Below are 12,464 nucleotides of genomic sequence, written 5' to 3'. Positions count from 1 at the left end.
GTACACCTGACGCTGAAGCTGAACAATAATGAATGTCAACTACAACTTTATATATATATATATATATATATATATATATATATAGTTACAAGAACTGGAGTACAGCATTAGGAATATAGACAGTGGAAATGTAATGGTTGTGTGCAATGTCAGAGGGATAGTGGATGGGGGTGGGGGGTTGTCACTGTGTGAGGGATATAAATGATAAATGTCTAACTATTACATTGTTTTGTGAAACTGAAACTAATTTAAAAAATATTTTTAAAAAGCAATGTGTAGTATATTTATATTTAGAATACTATTTGACAATAAAAAGGAATGAAGTACAAAAAAAAAAAGACCCCAAACCATTAAAACTCTTAGAAGAAAACATAGGTAGTAAACTCTCTGAAGTTGCTCTTAACTTTGTAAGCGGGCATTTTCCTGCCAAATCGCGTCGTAACGCAGGGCTTTTTTGACATTTTTCTCGCCAAAATTAGACTTTCCGTAAAATATTCATATCTTTCGATCTATTTGATATTTTTCTATGAAACTTTCAGTGTTTTAGTTTAAAAAGAGGTCTCTATTTATTTACTTTGCAAAATTTTTGCCGGTTCCAACTAGAGGCGATATGACGAGTTTACTCGTTTCCCGCAAAAAATGTGTTAATAATAATTATTACTTATATATATATAACATATCCTCAGACAAGTCAAACAAAAGAACAAATAAACAAATGGGACTACATCAAACTAAAAAGTTTTTACACAGCAAAGGAAACCATCAACAAAATGAAAAGACAATCCACTGAACAGGAGAAGGTATTCACCAAAGATACATCTGACAAGCGGTTAATATCCAAAATTTACAGAGAATTCATACAACTTAACACCAAAGAAAATGAACAATCCAATTAAAAATAGGCAGAGGACCTGAAAAGACATTTCTCCAAAGAGGACATACAGATGGCCAATAGACATATGAAAAGATGCTCAATGACACTGATCATCAGAGAAACGCAAATAAAAACCATAATGAGATACTACCTGACACCTGTCAGAATGGCCATCACCAATAAATCAACAAACAACAAGTGCTGGTGAGGATGTGGAGAAAGGGAACCCTCGTGCATTGTTCTTGGGATTGCAAATTGGTGCAGTCAGTATGGAAAACAGTAAGTATGGAGGCTCCTCAAAAAATCAAAAATAGACCTATCTTATGATCCAGCAATTCCACTCCTGGGTATTTATCTGAAGAAATCCAAAACAGTAATTCGAAAAGATATATGCACCTCTGTGTTCATTGCAGCACTATTTAGAGTAGGCAAGATATTGAAGCAATCTAAATGTGCATCAATAGACGACTGGATAAAGAAACTGTGGTACATTTACACAATGGAGTATTACTCGACCATAAAAATGAATGAAATCTTACCATTTATGACAACAAGGATGGACCTAGAGGGCATTAAGCTAAGTAAGATAAGTCAGACAGAGAAAAACAAATATCATATGATTTCACTTATATGTGGAATCTAGAAAACAAAATAAACAAGTGAACAAAACAGAAACAGACTCATAAAAAATCTGATGGTTGCCAGATGAGAGGGGGGCTGGGGACTGGATGAAAAATTGAAGGGATTAAAAAGTACAAATTGGCAGTTACAAAATAGTCACAAGGATGTAAATTACAGCATAAGGAATATAGTCAATAATATTGTAATAACTATGTATGGTGCCAGATGGGTACCAGATTTATCAGGATGATCACTTCATAAATTACATAAATGTCTAATCACTGTGCTGTATTCCTGAAACTAATTTAATATTGAACGTCAACTATAAATGAAGAAAATTAAATTAAAATAAAAGAAAAGCTGGAATACTTTCAGAGGAGAAAAAAAATCATCTTTGTTGAGCAGAACACCTTGATAGGCCATGGTGAGTGCGAAAGGACAGAGTGGGGCATGGCCAGTTAAGCTACAAGTACAGGGATCACATATTTTATTATCTAAACCAGAACACTCTGGAGGATAAGCGGGGGCACTATTAATAATTTCATTGGGACAATAGGCGTAATCTGGTATTGTTCCCTATAAACCTAAGCATACACTCTCCTCCTGAAAAAATGAAGCCAAGAGGTAGATTGAATAATAATAATAATAAGTAAGCTTTGTAATGAGATGGCCAAATTTAAAATGACTGACCAAACCAAATTTTGGTAAGGACATGGAGCAACTGAAACTCTCATACATTGCTGGTGAGAGTGTGAAATGGTACAACCACTTTGGAAATCAGTGGAAATCAGTTTTCTGGTTTCTTAAGAATTAAAAGACACCAGCCTATGACCCAGCCATTCCACTCTTAGACATTTACCAAAGAGAAAAAAAGCATGAAATCCAAAGACTTGTACATGAATGTTCATAAGAACTTCATTTGTAATACCCAAAAACTAGAAAAAAAAACCAAATTCATCAGCAGATGAATGAACAAACTGGTAAATCCATACAATGGAATACTACTCAGCAGGAAAGACAAAGTGTTGATATACACAGTAATTTGAATGAATCTCAAAGTCATTATACTGAGTGAAAGAAACCAGGCTCCCACCAAAAAAACAAAAACTGTACCTGTTGTATGACTCCACTTATATAAAAGTCTAGAAAATACAAGTAAATCTGTGTAAAGAGGCAGTGGATCAGCAGTTGCCTACAGATGGGGTGGAGGGAGAAATGGATTAAAAAGGGCACAGGGAAACTGTGGAGTCTGATGGAAATGTTGGAAAAGCCATGGGTGTATATATGTCAAAACTCATGGAATTGTATACTTTAAGTTATGTGCAGTTTTGTGTACTTCAATTACACCTCAAACAACTTAGAAAACTTTCTAAAAAATAAATAGATTTTTTTGGAGGGGAATTTTGGAGTAGGTGAGCCAGATTGGACAGGAAGAGGTTGAGCGGGAGAAAGGGGACCCAAGAAGAAGTTGAGTCCGGAGCTAACAGAAGAGAAAACCACTGTACTTCCCCCAGTGAGGGTTGGGGTCCCAGGAGACAGGGTACCAGGAAGCTTTAAGATGAATAAGGTCTGACAGTCTGTCTTATCTGCTGTGCTCTTCTCTGATGTAAACCCCACACGTATGCCCAGAATCTTTAATAAGAAATATAATGGTCTTAGATTTGTATGTTTAGGGGAAATAACGTGAAGTAGCTGAGTCTTTCTGGGTAGATGGGAGAAAGATCCAGGATTCACTGAAAGCAGAAAATCACAGTCTGAATGGTCTGTGGCCATTCTGTGCCATCTTGTGCCACGACTCCCAGAGAGGCAGGGTCTGATCTAGAATGTCGTGAAAGAGGGAGAAGTTCTTCTCCTGCCCATGGAGAAGAACTAAAGCTCCCCAGCCCACAATCAGCACTAAAACATTATGTGTGAGAGAGATCTTCAAGAACCTTCCAGCCTAGCCCCACCTAGCCACCCACTGGATCAACCGACAGGAGAGAGCCCAGTAGATACCTCAAGCAGCAGAGAAACCACCCAAATGAGCTCAGCCCAGGCGGGCGCCATGACTGAGAATACAGCATCACTGTTTCAGTTCTTTCAATACTGACATGGTCTTAGAGATGTGACCCTCAGGCCTTGTTTCTCAGCAAGAAAAGCCAATACCACTTTCAAGTGTAGTCCCCTTTGCAATTCATTGACATCTGTCCCATTCTTAGGATGGTCACACCAGGCTTTGGTTTCCCTCTAGGAAAGTGCTTATTTGTTTGTTTTGTTTTGTTTTGTTTTGTTTTCAGTTGAATGACAAGTGAATTTTGAAGGATTCAAGGCCCTCCTTGTGTAAAGTGATAGCTGAGTGTTTTATGACTGACGTAGCAATAAAGCAGGGTATTTTTTTAGTTATTGTATTTAAACACAATAAATTAGCATATGTATAGATACAGATATATTTTTTATAGTGTTTACTTTACAGAGCCATTCTCCTCCTCCACTAATAGGGAAGATGGAGAAGAGCAGGGGACAGAAGTGCCCCATGGGAAATGGAAGTGGGTGGAGGAGCCAGCCTCAAGCCAGGGCCATCAGGTCTCTTCCCATGTCCCAGACAGCCCCTGAGAGTCCTTTAAGCTCAGCAGTCATCTTGGAGACTACTTTTCACGGCCATAGGTGCTAGGTGTCCTCTTACCTGAACCCCAGGAACAAAGGCCTGGCAAGGCGCACAGCCCACCCTCCATTGCAGGGAGCCCTCTGTCAGGCAAGCAGCTCACACAGCAGTTGTTTGCATCCCACACAGTGTTGCTGGGCTCCATGGAGCTGTGATCTTCATTGCTCCATCTCAGGTGCAGGGAGGGAGCTTGACCCCCCAAACACACGCATGCTTTCTTGTTTATATCCATGCCCGTCCTGCCCACTACCTGAGGATTCCTCTTGTCCATTTGCTTTCAGCTTCATGCTGGTTCTTTCTGGCTGGTTCTTTTCTGACCTGAAACACAGATTTCTTTGGATGAAGGGGCCTCCCGGTGGCCCCTTGCTGGCCCTGGCTGCTGCTAGAGGGAGACGCTGGGGTCACACAGCTGGGCAAGTTCTGCTTGTCTCCCACATGTCCATGCTGCCCAGCATGGATAGAGTTTTCTTTGGAGGCTGCATCCTGGGGGAAGTTGGTTGTGTCCAGAGACCCACCATTGCTGCTGACGTCTGGGTGGAGGGGGGCCGCCAGAGCCATGCTGGGGGCTGTACTGGGGTGATGGAGCTCCTCCCTAGGCTGGGTGGGGACTGGCAGGCACTTTGGCTGTGCTGCTGGCCTTCCATCCTAACTCTGAATACTGCTTTAACAGTTCTCAGAGTAGGAATTAAAGGTGAGAACTGTCTCACTGAAACTGCAGTGCTCTGGGTTGGCAGAGACCCACACTGTACCTACTGAGATGGGGAAGGAGGAGAGCTGTTGGTGGGGTCAGCTAAAGGACAGGACTTCAGGTGATGGTGTGGCCTTTCAGCTCAGATCTCTTGTATCCCAAGAGCACACAGATAGCCATCACATCATTGTACTGCTGTCATCCACCAATCCTAGTTTCCTGCTCACGTGTAGCCTCAGTCTGCCCAGGGTCCTTGTAGTCAGGGAGTGGCACTATGGAAGGCATTCATTCCTCCCCCTAGCCCATCTTCATCCATGGATCCTTCATGATTTCCTCTAAAAGGGCTCTCTTGCTGGGGGTGAGGACGAGGAATTTCTCGAGCAGGTTTTTATAGTCCATGGACACATAAAAGGGAGTATCATATATCCTACCCAGTAACCACTCCAGCAGCTCCTTGATGTGTTGTCCATCAAAGGGCAGAGACCGAGTGATCATTGTATAGAGGAGAACTCCCAAAGTATCTCCACATATCTATCATGGGGCCTTCAGACTTTCCATCCTGAGAGACTCCTCAGGCAGTGTAAGGGAGACTGCTGCAAAAGATATTCCGCTCATCAGCAAAGGCAAACCTATTGCTGAAGCCAAAGTCCACAACTTGATGTTCACGTCATTCAGCATCCCAAAGCAGACTTTCCGCCTTTAGGTCCCTAAGATCAATACGCTTCTGCTGGCAGTATGTACAGTAGACGCCATTTGGTGAAATTTGCCTCCGGTCTCCTTTTGTGTTATGCTGTCCTGAGCCACTAAGTTCTTTTTGTTTTTTTAACTTATGTTTTAAATTTATTGTGGTGACAATGGTTAGTAAAATTGCATAGATTTCAGGTGTACAATTCTGTATTACATCATCTATAAATCCCATTATGTGTTCACCAGCCAGAGTCAGTTCTCCTTCCATAACCATATATTTGATACCCCTTACCCTCATCTCCCACCCCCCACCCCCTTTACCCTCTGGTAACCACTAAACTATTGTCTGTGTCTATGAGTTTCTGTTTCTTATTTGCTTGTCTTGTTCTTTTGTTGTTTTTGGTTTATATACCACATATCAGTGAAATCACATGGTTCTCTGCTTTTTCTGTCTGACTTATTTCGCTCAGCATTACTCTCTCAAGATCCATCCATGTTGTCACAAATGTTCCTATATCATCTTTTCTTACTGCCGAATAGTATTCCATTGTGTATATATACCACAACTTCTTTATCCATTCATCTATCGAAGGACATTTTGGTTGTTTCCATGTCTTGGCCACCGTAAACAAAGCTGCAATGAACATTGGAGCACACGTGTCTTTATGTATAAATGTTTTCAGATTCTTTGGGTAGATACCCAGGAGAGGGATTGCTGGGTCATATGGCAATTCTATTCGTAATTTTTTGAGGAACCTCCACACTGCCTTCCATAGTGGCTGCACCAGTCTGCATTCCCACCAACAGTGTATGAGGGTTCCTTTTTCTCCACAGCCTCTCCAACACTTGTTACTATTTGTCTTGATGATAGCCATTCTGACTGGGGTGAGGTGATAATCTCATTGTGGTTTTGATTTGCATTTCTCTGATGATTAGTGATGTTAAGCATTTTTTCATATGTTTATTTGCCATTTGTATGTCCTCTTTGGAGAAATGTCTCTTCAGGTCCTCTGCCCATTTTTCAATTGGGTTGTTTGTTTTTTTGTTGTGGAGTTGCATGAGTTCCTTGTATATTCTGGATACTAGCCCCGTATTGGAAGCACTGTTTGCAAAAATCTTCTCCCATTCAGTGGGTGGCCTCTTTATTTTGTCGATGGTTTCTTTTGCTGTGCAGAAGCTTTTAAGTTTCATATAGTCCAATTCGTTTATTTTACCTTTTACTTCCCTTGCCTTTGGAGTCAAATTCATAAAATGCTCTTTGAACCCAAGGTCCATAAGTTTAGTGCCTATGTTTTCTTCTATGCAGTTTATTGTGTCAGGTCTTATGCTGAAGTCTTTGATGCATTTTGAATGAATTTTGTTACATGGTGACAAATAGCAGTCCAGTTTCATTATTTGCACATGGCTATCCAATTCTCTCAGCACCATTTATTGAAGAGGCTGTATTTCCTCCAATGTATGTTTTTAGCTTCTTTGTCAAAAATTATCTGTCCATATTTATGTGGTTTGATTTCTGCGTTCTCAATTCCATTCCATTGGTCTATGTGTCTGTTTTTCTGCCAATACCATGCTCTTTTGATTATTGCAGCCCTGTAGTACAAGCCAAAGTCAGGGAGTGTCATACCTCCATTATTGTTCTTTTTTCTTAAGATTGCTTTGGCTATTCGGGGTCTTTTGTGGTTCCAAACAAATCTGATGATTTTTTGTTCTATTTCTTCAAAAAATGCCATTGGGATATTGAGGGGGATTGCATTGAATCTGTATATTGCTTTGGGTAATATGGCCATTTTAACAATGTTGATTCTTCCAATCCATGAGCATGGAATATCTTTCCATTTCTTTGTGTGTTCTTCAATTTCTTTCAAAAATGTCTTATAGTTTTCAGCATATAGGTCTTTCACATCCTTGGTTAAGTTTATTCCTAGGTATTTTATTCTTTTTGCTGCAATTGCAAAAGGAATTGTTTTTTGTATTTCTTTTTCTGAGATTTCATTGTTAGTATATAGGAAAGCAATGGACTTTTGTACGTTGATTTTGTAGCCAGCACTTTACTGTGTTCATTGATTGTTTCTAATAGCTTTTTGGTGGAGACTTTCGGGTTTTCTATATATACCATCATGTCATCTGCAAAGAGTGATAATTTAACTTTTTCATTCCCAATTTGGATGCCTTTTATTTCTTTCTCTTGCCTGTTGCTCTGGCAAGGACTTCCAACACTATGTTGAAAAGCAGAGGTGATAGGGGACAGCCCTGTCGCGTTCCTGAATGTAGAGCAAAGGGCTTCAGTTTTTCACCATTAATTATGAGATTAACAGTGGGCTTCTCATATATGGCCTTTATTATGTTAAGGTATTTTCCTTCTTTACCCATTTTATTAAGTGTTTTAATCATAAATGGATGTTATATCTTGTCAAATGCTTTTTGTGCATCAATTGATATAATCATATGATTTTTGTCCTTTATTTTGTTTATGTGATGTATCACATTGATAGATTTGCGGATGTTGAACCATCCTTGTGCCCCAGGGATGAACCTTACTTGGTCGTGATAAATAATCTTTTTAATGCATTGTTGTATTCGATTTGCTAGAATTTTATTTAGGATTTTTGCATCGGTATTCATCAGAGATATTGGTCTGTAGTTTTCTTTTTTTTGTGCTGTCCTTACCAGGTTTTGGTATCAGGGTAATGTTGGCCTCATAAAATGAGTTAGGGAGTACTGTCTCTTCTACTGCTGACCTTGGGTTTCCCTTGTTCTTCTTTTTCTAGTTCTTTAAGGTGTAACATGAGGCTATTTATTTGGGAGTTTTCTTGTTTCTTGAGATAGGCCTGTAATGAGATAAATTTCCCTATTAAAACTGCTTTCACTGCATCCCATAAATTTTGGTAGGATGTATTTTCATTGTCATTGGTTTCTATGTATCTTTTGATCTCTCCTCCAACTTCTTCTTTGACCCAGTCGTTCTTTAAAAGTATGTTGTTTAATCTCCATGTATTTGTGTTTTTTCCTACTTTCTTTTTGCGGTTGATATCCAACTTCAAAGCCTTGTGATAAGAGAATATGCTTGGTATGATTTCAATCTTCTTAAATTTGCTGAGGCTGATTTTATGTCCCAATATATGGTCTGTCCTTGAGAATGTTCCGTGTACACTAGAAAAGAATGTATAGTCTGATGTTTTAGGATGAAGTGCTCTATAAATGTCAATTATGTCCATTTCATCTAATGTGTCATTTAGGGCTGCTATTTCGTTATTTGTTTTCTGTTTGGATGATCTATCCATAGCTGTCAATGATGTATTTAAGTCCCCTAGTAAAATTGTGTTTTGTTCAATTTCTCCCTTTAGTTCTGTTAGTAGTTGCTTGGTATATTTCGGTGCTCCCTCATTGGGGGCATAAATATTGATGAGTGTTATGTCTTCTTGTTGTACAGTCCCCTTCACCATTATGAAATGTCCATCTTTGTCTCTTGTTATCTTTTTCACCTTGAAGTCTGTTTCATCTGATATCATTATGGCTACACCTGATTTTCTCTAGGTACCATTCGCTTGGAATGTCAATTTCCACCCTTTCACTTTGAGTCTATGCTTGTCCTTGTAGCTGAGATGTGTCTCTTGGAGACAACATACAGTTGGGTTTAATTTTTTGATCCAGTCTGCTACTCTGTGCCTTTTTATTGGTGAGTTCAGTCCATTTACATTTAGGGTGATTATTGATATGTGAGGATTTCCTGTCATTCTATCTTTAGTTTTCTGGTAAGGCTGTGTCTCCATTGTTTCTTTGCCTTTTTGTTGTTGTCTATTAGTCTATTATTTCTGTGTGGTGGTATTCTATGATGTTTCCCTCTTTTTCTTCTTTTATTACAGTATATGTTTCAGTTCTGAATTTTTTTTGAGTGGTTACCCTTAAGTTTATGTAAAGGAAAGTTTGATATTTAGAGTATTCCGTTTTCTTCAGCACGCATACATTCTCCATTCCCATATTCCAGTTCAGGCCTTTACTCTCCCCCTTTTTGAGTTTTGGTTGCCACAAATTGTCCCTGTTGATGGTGGTCGAATAGCCTCTTTTAGTATTTCTTGTAGTGCAGGTCGTGTATTAGAAAATTCCCTCGGCCTCTGTATGTCTGCAAAGGTCTTTATTCCTCCTTCATATCTAAAGGATATCTTTGCTGTATATATTATTCTTGGCTCATGATTTCTCTCTTTCAATAGTTTCAATATTTGGTTCCACTCCCTCCTGGCTTATAGAGTTTCTGCTGAAAAATCTGATGATAATCTAATGGGCTTTCCTTTGTAAATTACCGTCTTCTTTTCCCTGGCTGCCTTGAGGATTCTTTCTTTGTCGTTGATTTTAGACAGCTTCAATACAATGTGCCTTGGAGAAGGCCTGTTGGGATTGGGGTAATTAGGTGTTCTATTTGCTTCTTGGATTCGAGGGTCCAGTTCTGTCCACAAGTTTGGGCAGTTCCAATGGACGATTTGTTTGAATGTATTCTCTGTTCCCTTCTCTCTTTCTTCTCCTTCTGGTATGCCCATTATTCTTATATTGCTTTCTGATGGAGTCAGAAAGTTCTTGTAGAGCTCTTTCATTTCTTTTAAGTCTCAAGTCTCTTTCTTCTTCCATCTGTGTAATTTCCAGGTTTCTATCTTCGATGTCACTGATTCTTTCCTCCATCTGGTCAACTCTACTACCTAAGCTGGTTATTTCATTCTTAATTTTTTTGTATTGAGTTCTTAATCTCCAGAAGTTCTATTTGGTTCCTTTTGAAAATTTCAATCTCTTTCATAAAATGCTCATACTGTTCTTTGATTGTATTTCTGAGTTCATTTAACTGCCCCTCAGTGTTTTCTTGCATCTCGTTCAGTTTTTTCATAACTGCAATCTTGAATTCTCTGTCATTTAAGTCACATATTTCTGTATCTTTAAGTGCCTTCTCTGGAGATTTTTCACTTTCTTTCTGAGCTATCTTGTTGCCTTGTTTATTCATGGCAATTACTGATTTACTATTTCTCTTCCTAGACATCTACCAGAGTGGGTTCTGCAACAGGTTGATATGAAGTGGTCTTTCTTTTGCTTTCCAGTACTTGTTGGTAGAATGTTTTATTTTTTCTCCAACTGCAGCTTATTTTTCTTCTCCCACACAGTAGTGCTATGTTTTCTCTGCACTATTCCAGCTTCTCACACAATGGGGGGATTCCCTGGGAGATGGGCTTCTCCTCTGTTAATAGTTCGTCTAGGTCACAGGGCGCAGTGTCCGTGTGGGTATGGGGAGAGCTTTTGAAGTTCCAAAGCTTTTCCTGCACCAGATTCAGAGCCTGTATGTTTCAGCAGTTCTGTTTACTCCTGCAGGGATCCGCCCAGATAGGTGGGGCCAGGGGCGGGGTGAGTTGTGAGAGGTGGCCCAGAGCAATGGCGGCGACCACCACCACAGCCAGTCCTGCTTCCACAGCTCCCTCCCCTTTGCCGGAACTAGTTGGGCTGCGAATTTGTGTCTGTTGTCCACAGTTCTCAGAACAGCAAATATTCTATTCTTTTGATCTGACACTGCTGCTGTTCTGTTTCTAGCACTGGGCAGGTGGTGGCGGGGCGAGTACTGGGAGGGTAGGGAGGGGGCGGCTAGTCTCAGTGTCTAAGGCTTCTGTTCTCTGCTCTGCAGTGAGGGCTTAAACCACGGTTTTCAGCCATCTTCCCTCAGTCTTTTCTCCGAGGTCTCTGCCGTGAGCGTTGGGTTCAGCCATGTTATATGCTGCCCCCTCAGCCCTGTGGGCCATAAGCGGAGCCCTAGCAGTCCAAGTTCTTCCCTCTCCCTCAGCTGCAGTAGTTTTGAGAAGCAGCAAGCTCGGAGCACTGAGCTAGGTCTGCGTCCTGTGCCCCCGCGGCTTCGTCTCCGCACTTCTCCCTTCCCTCCTCCTCCCCAGCTCGCGCGATTCTCCAACCTGTAGTTGACTTCAGTAGTCGGCCTCTTCGTCTTGCCTGTCTGCTGTGCAGGGAGTCCTTTGTGGAGTTTTTGTTGTTTGATTCATAGTAAATTACAGGGGAGCTTTACAGAGGCTCACCACATGCCACCATTTTTCCTCCTCTCAGCCACTAATTTCTTGAATACTTCTCTTCCACAAATGCACTTCATGACCAGTAGAGTGTTTCCTTGGTCTGAATCACCTCAAAGAATTTCACAATGTAGAAGTGATTCAAAACCTTCATCATCAGGACTTCACAGGGTAGTCTCCAGAGGCAGGAGGAGTTATGCTGGATTTTGTTAATGATCTTCATGGCCACCTCTTTCCTAGATACTGTGTGCTAGGCCAACTTCACCTTGGCAAATGTACCCTTGGTGATGATCTTGAGAAGCCGTCCATTGTCAGTATGGGTGTCCTCCTCAAAAATTATGGCTGAGGGGCCCTGCAGACTGTGGTACTTACTGCTAACAATACTAATCAACAATACTCATTAACAATACTAACAAAGTAAAGAAAGAAAACAATGATAAAAAAAAATAAGGAAAAAGAAACACAGAAAAAGGAAATACCAAAAAATGAGAAAGAGAAAAACAACAAAGAAAAACAGAAAAAACTGAAAATGTCTGTATTAGTTTTCTGTCTTTCTCTCTCTCTCTTTTTCAGTTTGGAAGTTGCTATTGACATATTCTCCAGCACAGAGATTCTTTCCTCTGCCCTGTTGTCTAGTCTACTAATGAGCTCATCAAAGGTGCTCTTTGTTTCTGTTACAGTGTTCTGATCTCTAGCTTTTCTTTTTTATTCTTTTTTGGAATTTCCATCTCTCTGCTTACATTACTGATCCTTTCTCACACATTGTCCACTTTACGAATTAGTGACCTTAGCATATTAATCATAATTGTTTTGAATTCCAATCTGATCATCCAATATCCCTGGCATGTCTGACTCTAGTTTTGATGTTTGCTCTCTCTTCAAATTGTGTTATTAGCCTTTTGGTTTGCC

This window comes from Rhinolophus sinicus, chromosome 4, assembly GCF_057876585.1.
Source record: "Rhinolophus sinicus isolate RSI-liver-muscle chromosome 4, RSI-T2T, whole genome shotgun sequence".
Lineage (NCBI taxonomy): Eukaryota > Metazoa > Chordata > Mammalia > Chiroptera > Rhinolophidae > Rhinolophus > Rhinolophus sinicus.
This window is presented reverse-complemented; position numbering follows the sequence as displayed.